Source organism: Podarcis liolepis (genome assembly GCF_965112155.1).
Source record: "Podarcis liolepis genome assembly, chromosome: 11".
In the NCBI taxonomy this organism is placed as follows: Eukaryota; Metazoa; Chordata; class Lepidosauria; order Squamata; family Lacertidae; genus Podarcis; species Podarcis liolepis.
Genome location: NC_139565.1, coordinates 51,356,454 through 51,373,596, shown reverse-complemented (window position 1 = coordinate 51,373,596; position 17,143 = coordinate 51,356,454). Strand labels below are relative to the sequence as shown.

The 17,143-nt window shown below is 44.8% G+C and overlaps 2 long non-coding RNA genes across 2 annotated transcripts in view; one reads left to right on the top strand and one right to left on the bottom strand.

Moving 5' to 3' along the window:
* Positions 1–1,812: 1,812 nt before the first annotated feature.
* On the bottom strand, positions 1,813–15,883 carry LOC310689075. The gene is made up of 3 exons (XR_014517280.1): positions 15,772–15,883; positions 14,662–14,729; positions 1,813–1,951 (listed from the first exon to the last, which is right to left on the bottom strand). It is a non-coding gene; the product is annotated as an uncharacterized lncRNA (long non-coding RNA).
* LOC310689135 overlaps positions 4,224–17,143 on the top strand; it is a 63,904-nt gene continuing 50,984 nt past the window's right edge. The window contains exon 1 of the long non-coding RNA XR_014517355.1: positions 4,224–4,672. This is a non-coding gene — a long non-coding RNA (uncharacterized lncRNA). The remainder of the gene's footprint in view (positions 4,673–17,143) is intronic.

The following is a 17,143-nucleotide window of genomic DNA, read 5'->3' as shown; positions in this document are numbered from 1 at the left end:
AGGAGATCTTACGGTGAGCCTTAACCCTGTGCAGTTGTGAGTCTCTGGCTTTAGAGGAACACAGGTAACCGAAGTCATGTTTGCATCATACATTTGAAGCGCTTTGATGCCACTTCAAAAAGTCAAAGCTTTTCCCCCCGAAGAATTCTGGGAGCTGCCGTTTGTCCCTACTCTCTGCACAGGGCTGCAATTCCCAGAGCTCCTGATGGTTAAACCACCCTGGGAACTGTGTCTCCGGGATGGGAATAGGGGTCTCCTAACAATTCTCAGCACCCTTAAAAAGCTATAGTTCCCAGAATTCCACAACTGTTTAACATGGTATCATAGTGCTTCAAATCTATTCTGTGAATGTGGCCTTCAGACCACTGACCTCTGTATCTCAGCATTGCATCCACTCAGAGTGTGGTGTCCGTATGTCAGACCCTGCAAGTGTCCCTATTTCCCAGGAATAGTTCCAGATTTATAGAAGCCAAGTGGGGTTCTGATTTGATCCCAGAATGTCCCTTAGGACTCCCCTGTTTTCATCGGACGGAATGGAGTTATGAGACCCCCGAACCAAGGAGATAAGTAACTATACAACCTTTAGAAGACATCAGAAGGCAGTCCTGTATAGGGATTTTTTAATTATTGTTTAATGTTTTACTATGTTTTTATATATGTTGGAAGCCACCCAGAGTGGCTGGAACAATCCAGTCAGATGGGTAGGGTATAAATTAAAAAAAACACATAGTATTATTATTATTGAATAAAAGGTAAAGGGACCCCTGACCATTAGGTCCAGTTGTGGTCGACTCTGGGGTTGCGGTGCTCATCTCGCTTTATTGGCCAAGGGAGCCGGCATACAGCTTCCGGGTCATGTGGCCAGCATGACTAAGCTGCTTCTGGCGAACCAGAGCAGCGCACGGAAACGCCGTTTACCTTCCCTATTTATCGTTTACTGTTTACGGTCCCTATTTATCTACTTGCACTTTGACGTGCTTTCGAACTGCTAGGTTGGCAGGAGCAGGGACTGAGCAATGGGAGCTCACCCCATCGCAGGGATTCGAACCGCCGACCTTCTGATCGGCAAGCCCTAGGCTCTGTGGTTTAACCCACAGCGCCACCCGTGTCCTATTATTGAATAGGATGTCCCTATTTTCATAGGAGAAATGTTGGAGGGTATGGAGTGCAGCTATTCATGCCCCTCTGCCTGGTCCACAGGACTCTCCCCAGGCCGCGCCCACTCTTCTGAGGCCACACCCCCACACTGGTCTTGCTTCCAACATCAGAATGTTCCTTCCTGGCTGGGTGGAGGAGAAAGAAAGGTATTTGCATGTAGAAACTAGCCCCAGTGCAAAGAGCTCCACTCTATTTTATCTCTGGCCTCACTCACCATTGGCATGCGGCCCCTGGAAGGCTGCTCATAAGAGAATGTGGCCCTCAGTCTGAAAAATGTTCCCCACTTCTGGTTCCTGGATTCATCCTGGAAACCATTTTCCATTGCAAAGTAGGTGCTGCAACAATGTCCTTCACTCACATTCTCAAATGGTGTGTGCAATCTTCAAAGAGTTTCATTTGATGCTCCTCCATGCAAAAATAAATATATTCTCCATGCATGCAAAAGCGAACTTGTCAGGGCAAAGGATTTTAGCATAGCCTTTACACACACACACACACACACATACACACACACACACCCTCTCTCTGCCTGCTGGCTTTCTATAAGCAGGGACCGGTGAGCATTCCACCCCATTAGCTCCAATCTGCAATCTAAAGGATGTGGTACAGTCTGGAGCTAGGTTTGCCACATCGCCCGCTGCTGTTTGCAAGGACTCGAAGCTTCAATTTTTAATGTGTGGTTTTCCACCGTTCAGGACAAGATCCATAACTATTTAGGGATTCTCGAAGGCCTGTCTTTGCTGGTCTGCTGAGCATTTGGTGGTCAGGTGCAGCTGCAGGCTTCAAAGCGATCCTGTTGTTGCAGAAAAGAAAGGAGAGAGAGAAAGGCAAACAAACAGAGACTCCTAAACAGGTTGTCTAGAGGAGAATCTCCAGGGCAGGCAATATCGGTGTGGAATTTTCATCCCGGCCTGGAGATGACAGTAATATGTAATAGGGTTTCCCTCCCATCCAGTCCCAGCCCCACAATATTCTCTAGGATGTTTTGCAAATGAAATTTCAAGAGCTCCTCTTATCTGAAATGCTGTACTCCAGTTGTTGCCCTCAAACATAAAATGTGCATGCCTCGAATCATTTATGGAGAGTACATACATACTGCAAAGCTGTGATTTCTGCATTGCAAGGGAGTTGGACTAGATGGCCAGTGTGGTGTAGCAGTTAAGAGCGCTGGACTCGTAATCTGGTGAACCGGGTTCACTTCCCCGCTCCTCCACATGCAGCTGCTGGGTGACCTTGGGCTAGTCACACTTCTTTGAAGTCTCTCAGCCTCACTCACCTCACAGAGTGTTTGTTGTGGGGGAGGAAGGGAAAGGATATTGATAGCTGCTTTGAGACTCCTTAGGGTAGTGATAAAGCGGGATATCAAATCCAAACTACTACTACTACTACTACTACTACTACTACTACTCTTCTTCTTCTTCTTCTCCTCCTCCTCCAACCCTACAATTCTGTGATTCTGTATCATATGTTTCCCTCTCCCAAATAACACCCAAATGCATTCTCATATTAATTTGGAAGAACCCCCCCCCCCAAATTACATATGACCCCTGACCATTAGGTCCAGTTGTGACCAACTCTGGGGTTGCAGTGCTCACCTCGCTTTATTGGCCGAGGGAGCCGGCATACAGCTTCCGGGTCACGTGGCCAGCATGACTAAGCCGCTTCTCGTGAACCAAAGCAGTGCACGGAAACACCGTTTACCTTCCCGCCTATTTATCTACTTGCACTTTGACATACTTTCAAACTGCTATGTTGGCAGAAGCAGGGACCGAGCAACGGGAGCTCATCCCTTCGCGGGGATTCGAACCGCCGACCTTCTGATCAGCAAGCCCTAGGCTCTGTGCATCCCTATTATTTTTGTTACTCTTGCGTTATTCACTTTGTTTGTTATTCCATCCATAATACAGTGGTACCTCGGGTTACATACGCTTCAGGTTACATACGCTTCAGGGTACAGACTCCGCTAACCCAGAAATAGTGCCTCTGGTTAAGAACTTTGCTTCAGGATGGGAACAGAAATTGTGGTGGCAGCAGGAGGCCCCATTAGCTAAAGTGGTGCTTCAGGTTAAGAACAGTTTCAGGTTAAGAACGGACCTCCAGAACGAATTAAGTACTTAACCCGAGGTACCACTGTATATTATTATCCTATCTCTTTGCGCCTTTTAGAAGAAGAAGAAGAAGAGTTTGGATTTGATATCCCGCCTTTCACTCCCCTTCAGGAGTCTCAAAGCGGCTAACATTCTCCTTTCCCTTCCTCCCCCACAACAAACACTCTGTGAGGTGAGTGGGGCTGAGAGACTTCACAGAAGTGTGACTGGCCCAAGGTCACCCAGCAGCTGCATGTGGAGGAGCGGGGACGCGAACCCGGTTACCCAGATTACGTGACTACCGCTCTTAACCACTACACCACACTGGCTCTCTTTTAAACCTTTGCATGCATATATATATATATATATATATATATATATATATATATATATATGTAAATCTTATTCTCCTCCCCCGTCCTCCTCCAATGTTAGTCAGAGGAGACCCATTGCATTCCCTGGACATGACTAGCTTAAATCCATTTGCAGAGGGTTGGGCTAGATAACCCTCAACATCCTTTCCATCTCTATCATTCTGTGGTTTTGTTATTCATTCCCAAGGGACTACCCTGAGTAGAACATGGTTGGCAGCCATCTTCAGAGACCACCAGCCCCCTGCCGCCTGAGGACAGCCTGCTAACAAGAAGCGCTTAGGTGCAAGTCTGTGGTGATGTCAGGGGCCCAGCCCCCTTCCCTGTACTTCTGAGGGAGCATCTATTCATAATGACTCCAGCCAACAAGATTAATCATTATAAGTACTTTCCCCATTTGTAATGCTTTTAGGTCCTGAAAGTTGCTAGGAGTCCAAGGACAAAGGTTACTCGGAGGTTAAAAGATAAAGTACAAAGATGTGTTTACCATCCCACAGGGTTTTGGTGACAAAGCGGAGGGCCGAATAGGAATGAGTCAGATAAGACTAATAAAAGTATTAATGAAACCTAAGGGAATGCGGACATTTAATTTGTGTTTGAGCATGTGTTTCTTTTAAAGGGGGAAAAATGAATCCATTTGACTTGATTTGTTGTCACGCTTGAGCAGGAGAGAAAGTGGGGCGGGGGCGTTGTTCCTTTGGCTCGGTCATTCATATTCCAGGTCGGAATGATTTAAGCTTGATCAAACAGCCTTTGAGGGAGCTGGAAGCCTCTGCAATGGATAGTAAAATTCAGTTGATGTCTATTTTCTGTCTTTCAGCAGTAAGGATATATCTCTTGAGAGATGGAGGGGTGCACATTTTGTGTTGATGATGATGATAACTACATTGGTAGAGCTCGTCCTGGAGTAATCCTCACAACAGCCTGGCAAGGCAGATCAGTATTCCGTTCCCCTCTAGGAAATGCAGGAACTCCTGGTTAGAGGCTCAGAAGTAGCTTGATGAGTTGTCTAGGAGTGTGTGTATATGAACCTCAGAGTTCTCTCTAAACATGGAAGTGAATGTTGTTGTTGTTTAGTCATTTAGTCGTGTCTGACTCTTCGTGACCCCATGGACCAGGCACTCCTGTCTTCCACTGCTTCCCGCAGTTTGGTCAAACTCATGCTGGTAGCTTCGAGAACACTGTCCAACCACCTCGTCCTCTGTCATCCCCTTCTCCTTGTGCCCTCCATCTTCCCCAACTTCAGGGTCTTTTCCAGGGAGTCTTCTCTTCTCATGAGGTGGCCAAGATATTGGCGTCTCAGCTTCACGATCTGTCCTTCCAGTGAGCACTCAGGGCTGATTTCCTTCAGAATGGATAGGTTTGATCTTCTTGCAGTCCATGGGACTCTTGAGTCTCCTCCAGCACCAATGGAAGTGAATAGGGTGTGCAAAATTAGCCTCTACCCCTGCAAGGCAGTGCGAAGCCCCTGCACTGGCCAGTCCTGGCATGAGGACTAGGAGCTTGGCTGCCTTTCAAATGGGCAATCCCTGCTGCAGTCCAGGCCTCAGCTTCTTGGTACTTTTCCACTTTCTCTAGGGCAGCCTTCACCACCCTGAGGTCCTCAAATGATGCTCAATTAGAAATACAATCATCCTTGGTCACTGGTTGTGCTGGTTGGGGATTTGTAGTCCAACACAAGCTGAGGAGTCAAGGCTGGGGAAAGCTACTTGAGGTATATTAGGGGTTGGCTTCCTATTTCTACGCAAGGCTGGGTCTTGGCTTGCAGGCTTGTTTGAATGTCCCACTGGTCCCAGGGACACTGACAACTGGAATAACAAGATGCAATTGAACCCAACAAAAACATTCAGTCTTCATTCAGCCCAGGACTCCCCGATAGGCTCCTTGCATAGTTTTGCAAAGCAGTGCTCCTCTTCTGATCAGAGCTGGTCAGGGCTGCTAATTTAAATTCCCACAATGCCCCAGAGCAGAAAATTCCCTTCGGTAACCTTCCACAGACCACATGGCAGCTCTGGGTGAGGTCAGAAGGAAAAGTGATCGGAGCAATGAATGCATATTTTGCATTTCTACTGCAGGCTAGTTTCACACCCATGGACAGCCCCCTCTCTGTGGCAACTGAGAGCCACAGAGTTCAAGGATACATCCCACCCAGGCAAAAAAAAAAAAAAAAAAAAGGTCCAGCAGGGGTGTGGGGAGTAGCCTAGGGAGAGTCCTGAAGTATTCCCCCTCCCCATCTGGCAACAATTGTATGTTGGTATATTTTAATTAAATTTATTTTTAAGAAATTTTTATTGGGTTTTACAAAATATAGAAACAGTACAAAGACAAGGACAAGAAAAAGATAAAAACACAAATACATACTACAAAATACTACAATACACACATTTAGCACAAAAATACACAAAAATACAAAATAGAAAAATACATACATTAAAGACTAATAATAAAAAGAAAAAACACATATAAGAAAAACACAAAAATTCCTTCTTTCTTAATTTTAGAACTTAAATTCACATATTCTCCTGACTTCCTCGCATCCCCCAATCTTGTATCCCTTTTCAAAGTTAGTTCAGCAAATTCATAGCCCGTTAATTTACCTATTGTTGGTCTAATCTTAGTTTTTATCTTGTTGCTAGAACCCCCACAATTCATTTCAATGTCATCAACATTCAGAAATTTTACAGTATTTCTGCAAATAGATTTTGAATTTCCCCCAATCTTCTTCCACTGAGTCTTCTCCCTGGTCTCAGATTCTGCCAGTCATCTCCGGTATGTTGGTACATTTTAAATGGTGTTTTGTACTATCCACCACCAAGGTGGGTCTTGCTGGGGCTCATGACCCTGGCAGCTGTCCAAGGTGCTGAAGTCAACAGTGCTGGCACAGGTCCTTAAGCCTGTGAAAGCCCTGTACATTTATAGCTCATCTATAAAGCTCAGGACTTCCTCAAAAGAATCCTGGGGACTTTAGGTTACCCTCCACTGATCTGCAATTCCCAGCACTCTCAGCAAACTACAGCTCCCAAGATTCTTTGGGGGGAAGTCATGTGCTTTTAATGTGTGACGTTTATGCAGCCTAAGTTGAGAGATAATGGCAGCCTAAGGCTGCTTTGTAAGTTCATGGATGGAGCGAGATTGGAACCTGGTATTTCTCAGTTCTTTGCCACTGCATCAGCTACCAAATTAAGGCTTGTCAATCTACTCTTTAACATACAGTTGCACAAATGGATGGGAGAAATGGATTGCTTCATCTCACGTTCAGAACCCTTGAGACCAGAATTTGTCACTTCTTGGATTTATCTTCTAAGATGGCCCTTGCATTTTGAGCTCTGGCCCAAGTATGGGTATAAAGGTGACTTTGCACACAATGTTTTTCTTGCACATCACAATGTTTGCACTTTGCACACAGTGTTTTTCTTGCTCATTAACTGTTTCCCTGTAATATAAAAGAATGCACCTGTGCACATCACAATGTTTGGAAACTTTAAGATATGCCAGTGGTAATGTTTATTCAGGGTAAGAACCAAATTCTTTTCCTGAAAATGAGTGGGTGGTGCTTGGAATGCCAATTTCTCAATCTGGCTTCAAATGTGTATGCTGGGTATAAAATTATATCAGAACTGTCCATACTTGGCTCTGAGAGTTGATTAATCTTTGTGGCCCAATTCTAACTGAGCAAGGGCATGGAGGAGCTAATTGCAAACCTGCTTATTTTCTGAGGCTACCTTAGGTCTGCTGTGTTACTGTAATATGGAATTAAAAGGGAAATATGAAAGACAGAGTCTTTTCATTTCCTTTGTATCTGATGTTCAGGTTGTGAAAGCTGTTGCTTCTGTAAATAAAACTGCACACAGACCCAGTGCGCAGGAGAGAATTATCTGAAGACCAGTGGGAACCTCAAAGTCAGGAATACAAACTTTTCTTTTAAAAAAAAAGTGTGAACCTCAACAAATTACTCAGTGAGATCTGAGCATGCTTAGTTGATGGAATGGAATTGTGCATTTTTCTTTACTGACTGAGACACTGAAAAGAAGCACTCTGCACTGCAACATTTTGCTGCAGTCTCCCCTTCTTTTACCTACGATTTCTGAACTGAAAGGATATAGCAAACATTTGGTCAGAAATTCTGGGCAGATGTTTGTTTTATCTCCCTCACCCCTTTACTGCTCACAGGCCTAAATATCCTCCCCTGAGAGAAGCATGCTCTGTTGTTGTGCCATGATGTGCCTGGCATATCATGAGAACTGCAAAGTGTTTGGAGAGTCTCTGATGGCAAAGGCCCATTAAAGTGCAGGGTTAGATTCCTGGAATTAGTAGTAGTTAGATTAAGAAATGCAGCGCTGGAATTAGCAGAAATGTCTAACGATGCCAAGGTAAGGGACAAAATATCAGGGTAATTACTCCCTGGGGCATCAAGCGAAAACAAGACAGAGGAAATGACTAAGCGTCTGTATGCCATTAAAACAAGAGCATGGCACTGCCTGGATTAATTGTGAGCACTCAAATGTTGAGGCAGGCTTTTAGATGGGAGAGGACTCTGTCTTCTAAAGGGTATATTGATGAGAATCAGCTCTATATAACCAGATTTTCTCTGCAAAAGGCCACCCCCCCACACACACCCCAGTCGCCTGGCCAAGTGGCAAGTTAGCTGGAAACTGCCAAACACATTCTCTGCTTTTAGCGTGGATTTCATTTGCCAATGTGTTCTGAATCTGTACATCCCTATGTCAGAACTTTCCTTCCCAACCTCACCTCGGGTCTTACTCCATTTCCAAAGCCAAGGCGCTGGTGCTGTTTTGAAGCCTTCACACACACACACACACACCAACTCTGATTTAGGAATGCTTAAGAGATGCAGGTGGTGCTATGGGTTAAACCACAGAGCCTAGGACTTGCCGATCGGAAGGTTGGCGGTTCGACTCCCCGTGACAGGGTGAGCTCCCGTTGCTTAGTCCCTGCTCCTGCCAACCTAGCAGTTCAAAAGCATGTCAAAGTGCAAGTAGATAAATAGGTACCGCTCTGGTGGGAAGGTAAACGGCGTTTCCGTGTGCTGCTCTGGTTCGCCAGAAGCGGCTTAGTCATGCTGGCCACATGACCCGGAAGCTGTACGCCGGCTCCCTCAGCCAATAAAGCAAGATGAGCACCGCAACCCCAGAGTCAGTCATGACTGGACCTAATGGTCAGGGGTCCCTTAACCTTTAAGGGATGTGATCCCCATGAATGCCAACATGAGCTGACCTGATCTTTACCTAACATGCACAATGGAAGATAGTTATCCTTTGCGCTTTGTGCAAAATTCAATTTCTTTGAATTTTGCAATGCAGTTCCCAGCTACGTAGACAGGCAGGTGGGGGCTGGCTGAGGTCAGGCGAAATTTGGCAAGGCAGTGCCCCAGTTCCCCTTATGGGCCACAGATAAGGTCCCTTCCTATGTAAGGCACAGTAGAATTCTCTGGCGCAAAACCCACACAGCAGGGAGATCCCAGAAGCATCACCTTTGCTCCAAAAGCACATACCTAGGCCAGTCTGAGTAGGGGAATTTTACCTACCTTTCTCATCATCATGATGATTCATGCTCAAAAGTTTGGAATCTGATTGAGAAAATATATGCTTCAAAAACAACAACAACAACTGAAGAATGAAATGTGCCTCTGATTTGAATCTAGGAAAAAAATGTGTGCCACGTTCCAAGAATTTATAGTGGCTTCCATTGCTTACTCTTGTTAATCTTTCAAATATATTATGTTGTTGTTGTTTTTGGAAGCATTGGGGGGGGGGGAGGCTGGAAAGTAAATAACCGAAAGCCCCTAACTTGGAGGGACAGCAAATATGATGCTACAGGGCCCCCGACAATGGCATTGCTGCACAAGTTTTAAATAATAAGACCTGACAACCCAGCCTCCGACATTAGTCTTTGTTTTAATCCTGCTGCCCAGCAAGGAAATGCTGTAAATCTGAGGTACTGACCCATGTCTACACATTTACCAGATAGTCACTGATCAAAGATTTATTTATTAGCCCAGGCATGATTGATTTATATGAGTTTTGTTTGAGCAAGTTAATTGCAAACGGCAACTTGGGATGCACACATTACAATGTGAAGGAACCAGGTTACTAACCTCCTCCTGCTCACCCCACCCCCAACCCGCTTACTGTTAGGGGCAGTGATAACGTCACGGCAGCGATAACATGTTGACTTGAGTCTGGATCAACAGTGTGACTCTTTTGGATGCCTTACCCAGGAGAGATTAAATGGTCCCTGCCATTAATAATCTACTCAGCAAGGAGCCAGGGGTTTTAGCAATGTCAGGTGAGAAGAGATATTTCCCTTCCTGGGAAAGTCTAATATTTAAACTGTTGTTTAAACTGGGAAGGGGGGGGGGGAGAATCGCTATGCAACCATGATCTCAGGAAGAATTTTCTCAGTGGCCTTCGGGATTTGATGAGATTTGTGAGGTTCTAAACTCCAGCGACTGACTTGTTGAGTGCCCATCTTCTGCTTACGGTTACAAAGCTAATGGAATTCCTTCCAGTAGCACCTTAAAGACCAACTAAGTTAGTTCTTGGTATGAGCTTTCGTGTGCATGCACACTTCTTCAGATACCTAATGGAGTTTGGCACGCATTATTTCAAAGAGTTCTGATGAGTTCCTTCATGTTCATCGTGTCTATGTTGAAAGCAGGGGAGCCAGTAGCTTTCCAGATGTTGCTGGATCACAACTCCCATCAGTCTGATCAATGTTCAGGAATGATGGGAGCTGTAGTCCAGCAATTTCTAGGTGGCTACAGGTTCCACACTCCTGGGTTAAGCTATACAAAAAGCTATTGAAGAAGCAATAAGCTTTTAGGCATCCCTTGACAGTAAACTGTCAGTAGGCCACTATTACATTTCACGTAAGTTAAGAATAATGACAATATTCATTTCTATTTGTGCTTAGGAGCAGACGGGGGCGGGAAGCTAGAGGGGGAAATGATTGGAGCAACAAATGTAAATTTTACCTGTACCCTAGGCTAGTTTTTGCACACACACACAAACCTCTTTATATTTGTCACAAAGACCAGCAGGAAGCGTTGAGTACAAGGAGACATTCCAGCCAGGCAAAAACTCTCAAGAAGGCTTCAAAGTTGGGATAGTGAGTGGGTGGTCTGGGAAGAGTCTCAAGGGCCAGACGGAGTGGCTGGGGGGGGCTGCATGTGGCCCCCAGACCCACCATTGGCTTAAAGTGATAAAGAATCTTCAGATACATTTTCTCAGTGCAATCCTGTAAGGTAAAAGTGCTGCTCTCAATCACAGTGGCAGCCTCCACACTGCTCACACCACTAAGGGACAACCTAGCCAGATGGGCAGGGTTTAAATAAAATTACTATTATTATTATTATTATTATTATTATTATTATTATTATTATTATTATTATTTATATTAGCCTGATGCATCAATGAGTAACAGGCAGCTGCCATTACTCATACAATCCCCTGTAGAAACATAGTCTTTTCTGCCACCATCCTTCTCGAGGAAACCTACCTGCCCATCTCCAGGTCTACTGGAGAGAAATAGGGAGGGAGACAGGGCCATCCACTGACATACGACTTAATTTGCACTTCTCGAGAACCAAAACACAGGTATCCTTCAAAACTCACACTTCTGCAATGCAGTTCTCCCACCAAACAATATGCACATATTGCGGGAAAACACACATCTTAGGCCGCATCTAGACACATCCAAGAAGCATTTAATTTTAAATCGTTGTAAATTTAAACAGGGAAAACTGGTAGAGAAAAGCAGAACTCCACTTCGCCATCTGGTGGCACAATGTTGCATCGCACATACAATGCATATAAACCGCTTTTTCTTTACCAGTCTAAGCTGAGCGCTTAGTGAAAATAACATACATAAAATGCATTATATCAGAGAAAATTGCTTTTCAGGGATGGGTTTGTCATTCAGATTTTCACAAGGATTTCTCAGAACAAGCACATTGGCAATCGCTACAGAAGTGGGGAGAACTGAACTGAACACTGGGGAAAAGAGAAACTGAAATTGGCAGGTCTGTGCATCCCTATATCCGAGCCAAATTAATCTGAAAAACTATGCATGTGTTTATCCCACGCAATGAAGATTCTGGGAAGGATTTCTAAGATTCAGGGAAGGACTTGCAAAGGCAAGCGGACGTTGAAGGCCCAACGCATGCACAAACACACCCTGAAATTAATCAGGAGAATGGCACCGAGATGCCTGAGGATCCCTTTGGAAGTCCCAGCCTTGTTAGGAAAGGATTTCAAAACGAAACAAGACCCAGAGCCATAGTAGAGCTCCACTAATTACCGCTAAGAACCGACCACTTTGGAGAGCCACACACTGCGGCTTTTCTCCTGGCTGACAGACAACTGTCAGCTGGGCAAGAGCTACTAATTAGTAATTGATAAATATAAGTGCGCTGTCTTCCCGGAGTAGAGTACCACTTGATGATAGTAATTAATTGTTCATTGATTCCCATAGGCTGACGTGAGGTCTGCTCAGCTGCTTCTGCGCCTTTCCCATTTGTAGATAGAGGTGAGCATGCCTGGCACGGATGCTCCTGGCTCCCAAAGTTTCTTTGGGGGGGGGGAGAGACTTTGCACAGGAGATCATTCTAAATGGAATTTAATTAAACACAGGAAGCATGTTTGATGCTGATTCTCCATGGGTGAATGTCAGGGGTGCCAACTTGTATAAAATATTGAGGGGCGGGGGGCCAGGTAAGCCCTGCCACACATAATCAATCACAAGATGCGGTGTGCACTCACCACTTGAATAGCAGTACTCATGAACTGGGGGGGCAGCCCCCTCAAATATTTTATGGAGGGGCCAAAGGGACCTCGGCCCCTAGGAGTGGGCTCCTATGGTAGAACCTTTCTTCCATGTGTGGGGTTCCTCAAAATCTCCTGGGGGAGGTGAGTGAAAAGACAGAACCTGCTTAAAAGAGAGCTCTAACTAGAATTTTGTTAGGGACGCGGGGTGGCGCTGTGGTCTAAACCACTGAGCCTCTTGGGCTTGCCGATTGGAAGGTCGGCAGTTCGAATCCCTGTGACGGGGTGAGCTCCCGTTGCTCGGTCCCAGCTCCTGACAACCTAACAGTTCGAAAGCACACCAGTGCAAGTAGATAAATAGGTACCGCTCCAGCAGGAAGGTAAACGGCATTTCCATGCGCTGCTCTGGTACGCCAGAAGTGGCTTAGTCATGCTGGCCACATGACTGGCTGTACGCCGGCTCCCTCAGCCAATAAAGTGAGATGAGCGCCGCAACCCCAGAGTCATCCGGGTCCTTTACCTTTAAACTAGAATTTAAATAAATACAGGAATCATGTTTGATCTTGGTCCTTCATGGGCCAATGTCAAGGTTACTCTTCCTGACATGCGAGTTTTCTGTGTGCAGGGTTTCCCAAAGTTTGCCAGAGGAGGGAAGTAAAACGGGAGACCCTGCACAGGAGAACCTACATAAATATGAGCCTGAAGGTGGCTCAGCTGGTTGGAGCATGGTGCTGATAATGCCAAGGTCGTGGGTTTGTTCCCCGTATGGGACAGCTGCATATTCCTACATTGAAGGAGTTGATCTATATGATCCTCAGGGTATCTTCCAACTCTATAATTCTATTCTTATATGTGGAAATTAATTTAATACAGGAAGCATGTGTGATGTTGACTCCCCCACTCAAGGTTAGGCTGGAAACCTTCTTCCTGACATGCTATTTTTCCATGTTCCAGTCTCCTCCAACCTTCTGGGGGAGGCAGGCAAGAGGGGAGAAACTTCATAGGAGTTCACTGTAAATGGAATTACCGTGAATCACAAGAACCACAAATGCTGGGCATCCATGGGTTTAATGGTTCTAGGGCTATGGGGTTCTTCCAGCAGGAAACCTCTTAAACGTTAAGCCCCCTTAACCTAGGAGAGTAGAGAAGTGCACACGAAGAATTATGTCACGCTGCTCTCTGATTTCCATTTTCAGTCTGGGGACGCTAGCAAGTTCCTGGCACTGCCACCTTCTGCCACCTGCTTTTGTGCCCATGCAACTAAAGAAGATCAGCAAAAACAAGATCACTGTCTGTTGACATCCTCAATATATCTTTGGTGATGCTCTCTTTTTTTCTTGGCAAGATTCACAAGCAGAGTCATTGCAGGTATTGCCAAATATATGTATATATATATACCCAAGGCTACAATCCTTCTCTCTCCAGGCACAGAGAGTCCCATGAGGATATTCTGTGGTTTGAACACTTTATTGATTTAGGATATGTTTGTTGCTGGGCCAAAATTCCTCCTTCCCAATTTTGCAGTCCAATCACAGTCGGAAAAAGGGGGCATTTTGTGGAATTTTCTCCTCTCTCCTTTTAGCCCTGGGGCCAGTCTACCATCCCTCAGACCATGTGGAGGGCCGGGCTATATCTTGGGGGAAAAAATATGAATGAATTCCTGTGCCCCACAAATAACCCAGAGATGTATTTTAAATAAAAGGACACATTCTACTCATGTAAAAACACGCTGATTCCCGGACCGTCCACTCTCCCTCTGGGTTGCCTTCTGGGTTGGGAAGCCAAGAACGCAGCCGACCCCCATCCTGCCAACCTCACCTGCTACAGGTGAAATGGCCAAATGGCCAAACTGCAATCTTCAAAAACCATGCCTAACTCCTGAAATAAAGTTCTTTTATCGCTTGTGCCATATACTGCAGCGAGACAATAAGAATGGCTTGAGCAACTCGCCACAGCTCTTACACGTATTTTCAGGAGGAGCTGAGACTATCCATCTATTTTCACTTAACAATTAAATTTGCCTGCAGAAGGGTTTCTGAGGGCACATACCAGTGTGTCCATTATGTTATTACTGCTAATTTCCACTGAACAAGCCAAAATTAGAGGCCACTTGCCACCAGAAATGACTGAAATGTTATGGAAAAACTGAATCAGAGTGAAGCAGGTAAGTAAAATGCTCTAAAACAATCCATCGGAGTGTGTGTGTGTGTGTGTGTGTGTGTGTGTGTGTGTGTGTGTGTTTATGTATAAAAAAACATCTACCTTTCCAGTGGAACTATTTTGAGCTCTCTTGCTCAGAAGCACGGGGGAAAGCCAAACTTCTGTACTTGCTAAAAAGGAAAGCTGTGGTCAGGTCTGTACATTATTGCTGAGAGAAAGCTCGGTATAGCCTTTCTAGGTTATTGCTGTAACATGAAGCAATGACAGTTGCTCCAGCGGTCGTCAGGAACGACACTTTATCTAACCAGGAACATGCAAATTCCTTCTGTGAAATGTTACTCTTATCAAGACTGCCGTGACCTCCCTTGGAACTCTTCAGCACGTTCATCTGAGAAACAATCTCCAGAGTTTGCTCTGAGTTTTGTTTTCATCAGGAAGATCTCACCCCAATGGCTACATGCATACACAAGCACACACACACCTGACCTTATTTCAGACTTACTCGGCTTTTGTTTGGCTTCCCTTCCAAATTCGTTAGATGTGTTCATCCAAAATTTGCTTCAAATTTCACAATAAGGCTTTGTGTGCTACCAGCGTGCCAGATAGATGGGGAGAGGGGAGAGATAATGTTTTCCTGCTTCCCTCTTCTCACTGCTGCCACTGCCCAAGCCAGGTAAATGTTGTTGAAAACAGGGGTAACCCACACAATTGCAGATTGTGCCTTGCAGGAGTTGTTGTTGGCACCCGTCCATCTCAAGAGACAATGCGCCTCCAGGGGTGAAGTCAAACTGCTGCTAAATTAAATCTCACCTGTTTCTATTTACGCATCCCCACTTTAGATTAGTTGGGATTCTAAATAATGAGCCCATACTCAGATAAATTCTTGCAAATTTCCTCATTTTGGAATTATCCCCACATTTCAGAAGCATATCTACCATTCTTCTGCTCAACTCAAAGAAACTAAAGAGGACCAGAGGCAGCAGAAGAGAACGGCATGATCCCTCGTTTTTTACACCATGGTAGGTAGGTAGAGAGAAACTGAACACCTCTTTTAGGATAGTTCCCAAGTAGTGGCACACCAGTCTTGCGGTGGCAAAATCCACCCCACATTTCCTTTTTATTTGTATTGGAGTAAGTCATGTGAAACAGTGTCAAAGGCCTTACTTTGTCAATTTAATAAAGTCAATTTATGGTGCCTATAAATCTTCTAACCAGCTGGGATGAGGAGGGAAGGCGGAAGGCTGAGTGGATGGTGATAAAGTCGTGACATGGTGGCAAATCTTCTGCTTGGCACCCCCAGGGAATTGAATCGTCGCCTGCAGTATACCCCCTCCCTATGTGAACCATGCACAACCTGTGGTTCTGTGTGGCCTTCCCAGTCCATGTGAACTGTGCTCAGTTGACCTGTGATTTGCTGTGATGAAATCCTTTATCTCTGGGAGAAAACGCCCTTCAGAATGGTTGTTGGAGGCCAAAAATGCCTTTTACCCAACTTAGACTGTTACACCAACTATGCCCCTGTCTAGAGCTCTCAGACTGGGCTTTAGTTATTCATACACCAATAACACACAAGCTTGGCTGCCGTAAAGCATTTGCTCCCTCCCTTTTTAAAAAAAATATTTTTATTCGGTTCTACATTTAACATTTGCATTCACGTGTAAATCATAATCATATACACATAGGATTCTCTGAATCCCTAGACTTTCCTCCATCCCTCCATGGGTTCCATAGTTATTCTTATCCAGCTGCATCGTATAATGTTCTTAATATTTCCTTAAATCCAGAATGTGGCAGCTAGACTGGTGACTGGAGGTGGCTGCTGAGACCACATAACACCAGTCTTGAAAGACCTACATTGGCTCCCAGTACGTTTCCGAGCACAATTCAAAGTGTTGGTGCTGACCTTGAAAGCCCTAAACGGCCTCGGTCCTGTATACCTGAAGGAGCATCTGCCCAGACACTGAGATCCAGCTCCAAGGGCCTTCTGACGGTTCCCTCACTGCGAGAAGCAAAGTTACAGGGAACCAGGCAGAGGGCCTTCTCGGTAGTGGCACCCGCCCTGTGGAACGCCCTCCCACCAGATGTCAAAGAGATAAACAACTACCTGACATTTAGAAGACATCTGAAGGCAGCCCTGTTTAGGGAAGTTTTTAACGTGTGACATTTTGATGTATTTTTAATCTTTGCTGGAAGCCACCTAGGGTGGCTGGGGAAACAAATAAATAAATTATTATTATTATTATTATTATTATTATTATTATTATTATTATTATTACTACTACTACTACTACTACTACTACTTCTACTACTACTACTACTACTACTACTAAATTTTTACCATAGTTTGCCATGAAGCATTTTCAATATGATTCATTCAGCGAAACCTGTGACTAGGACTAGGCAATATCTGGTTTTCAACATTGTGTTATATTGCCAGCTAAACATTGCAGCATACTGACATATAATAATAATAATAATAATAATAATAATAATAATAATAATAATAATAATAATAATAATTTTTTATTTATACCCCGCCCTCCCCAGCCAAGGCCGGGCTCAGAGCGGCTTACAAGCAATAATA